Source organism: Tenrec ecaudatus, chromosome 17 (assembly GCF_050624435.1).
Source record: "Tenrec ecaudatus isolate mTenEca1 chromosome 17, mTenEca1.hap1, whole genome shotgun sequence".
Lineage (NCBI taxonomy): Eukaryota > Metazoa > Chordata > Mammalia > Afrosoricida > Tenrecidae > Tenrec > Tenrec ecaudatus.
Genome location: NC_134546.1, coordinates 67,651,854 through 67,654,486, shown reverse-complemented (window position 1 = coordinate 67,654,486; position 2,633 = coordinate 67,651,854). Strand labels below are relative to the sequence as shown.

Here is a 2,633-nt window from a genome sequence, read left to right as displayed (position 1 = left end):
AATAAAACCCACATGGAAGCAGCACACCAACATGTGTGGTCATGAAGGGCCGAGGGGATCAGGTTTAAAACAACAATGGTGTGGGGAAAAAATCATACCACAGTGAATGAGGGCAGTGTGTGATGGAGAACCAATGCCCATCTGTAGACAGCTGGACATCCCTTGCAGACGGGTAGTGGGGAGGAGATGAGTCACTCAGGGTTCAGTGTAGCAACAATGAAACTCAAAACCTTTCTCTAGTTCTTGAACACCCCACCCAATCACGATGATCCCAATTCTATCTTGCGGACTGGGTTAGACCAGAGGATGCACAGTGGTGCAGTAGGGATCTAGAAACACAGGAAATCTAGGACGAATGAACCCCTCAGGACCAGCGGTGAGAGTGGCGACACCGGGAGGGAAGGGGGAACCGATCTTGGGGAACTACATGTAACCTCCTCTCTGGGGGATGGGCAACAGGAATCCAGACGAGTGCTTTCTATGTTCCTGTATGGGGTCATCGCCCGGCTCCCAGCCTTCCAGCTCCTTGAAGCAGAAGAAGCACTGGGCCAGGTCGGGCTCATTCTCCGTGGGGCAGTGGATGAAGCCAGCCTCGGCCATCCGCTCCGGGGTACAGGAGCAGCCTTCTAAGAAAGGCCAGTTCTTGAACGTCGAGATGCAGTGATCCTTGAGATACAGCTGCCAGGCCAGGGGCAACTTAGGGGCGCTCATGCCGCCGCCCAACGAACCCGTGATTCAAACGTTGCGGTGGAGGCGCGCTGCTAAACCTTTATTTTTTTTAACCTGTGTTTCTGTGATTAGTTGCTGTTGAGTACCCTGACTCATGGTGACTCATTGTGTTAAGCCGGGTTGGCTAAGGAAACAAATCGAGTGATGTGCATATATGTGTAAGAAGAAGCTTAGTATCAAAAGCTTTATATATCAGGAAACCATCACATTCCAATCCAACTCAAGTATATAAGTCTGATACTGGTCCATAAGTCCCTCTCCAGATTCAAGCAGTCAAAAACAATGATGCAGAATGGAGGAGCATCACATGCCAGTGTTGAAAATCATGTGGACCCAATGGCAGTGTCTGGTTGCCATTATGGTGAGCCAGGAGCAATGTGAAGGCAGAGAGAGAGGGGAAGGTCTCAGGGCCCTCCTGGTGAGAAGGTCACATCCACAAGGAGGCTATATCAGGTTGTGATCTAATTGAAAGGTTGACTACCACCCATAAACTTTCAAGTTAACAAGAAATTATATAGCTACCCTACCCATGTTCAACAGAGCAAGTCTTGTGCCACAATTTAGGGGATACAATATTCTGTTGAGGGCCCTATGTGTTTTGAGAGTGTAAAACTCTGTAAGAGTGATATCTTCCATCCCTATATTACACAATATTGTATTCTGATCTACGGGCTTTACCATGCTGATATTTAAAATTCTTGTAATAAAGTATCAACATCATAGCCACATGTAAGCAACCACAGCATAACTGAATATCACAAGGGTGGTAGTTTTAATATGCTTATTCTATTTTTACATACCTAAGAACTAAAGGAAAAGGAATGTAAATAAATGTTTGAAGTGATAATATGTATCTTTCTCCTGTTCAAAATTTTCTGCTTTTTATTCATTAGGGGCTTTGCGTTGCTTCCTAGATTTCTCTCAGGACTCCTTTCATGTCTTTTCTAATTTGCTCATCATGAAAATGTAATGAGTATGTGTATTTACTATTTAGACTTTCAATCAAAACATACATTTTCTGTTTTTTAGCCTTAGAAATCTAACCTCCATTGGAAACAAACTCATTTCCTTATATAAGTAATTCATCAGAATTATTTTCATCATACACCGTGAACAGATTTAAGTAGTGTAACTTTGAGCATTAAGATCATTGGTGTTTGAAATGCTCAGTGACCACCATAGGCTTTGGGAAATTTCTGTTCTATTTCAGAGCATTCCCTTAATATTGGGAAAACTATAAAATCCAGTCCACTTCACTTCCATGATGACGCATGGGCAGAAGAATAAAATTTGCTATCAAAATACATCCAGGTCTACTCTTTTTACCCCTCATAGAGAACAGAATATTCAACATGAAACAGAAAACAATAAAAATCAATATCATGCAGGCACAGGTGGCATCCCATAGAAAATGGGAACTAGGGGCCAGCAAATGGAATAGAATAACCCCCCATTTCATCTCTAAGCTATAAGACCTTCATACTGAAGGGGAAGGATACCAAAAATAAAAGCTAAGGCTCCTTCTCTAAATCTTTACAGCTATGGAGGGAACAACTTGGAATTAAAAACACTGTTTCATGGTCAGAAAAGGAACAGCTGCTAGGTTAGAATTTTCTCCAGAGGAGAAGTATAAACACTTGGTGGGTCCAATCTCAGATCCAGTTTCACAATACCTACATAAGAATGAAGTTCAGATGAAAGATCGTATAACCTCTCCTTAGCCCAAACTTCAGCACAACACTAACCACCAAGTAAAAACAATAATTGGGTGCATATGGAAGGTAACAGACAATCTCTGTGGAAAGCATGTTAAATAGAACCTCTAGTGCTAATATCAAAGCAAAGTTTAACTCTGTTAGCCAGAAAGAAGGAAATGATGTCAAATCCATCACCGACAAGATTTG

General features: G+C 42.3%; 1 pseudogene; it reads right to left on the bottom strand.

The window, feature by feature from the left end:
• Positions 1 to 423: 423 nt before the first annotated feature.
• LOC142430478 (baculoviral IAP repeat-containing protein 5 pseudogene) lies at positions 424 to 735 on the bottom strand (annotated as a pseudogene).
• Between the last annotated feature and the right edge of the window lie 1,898 nt (positions 736 to 2,633).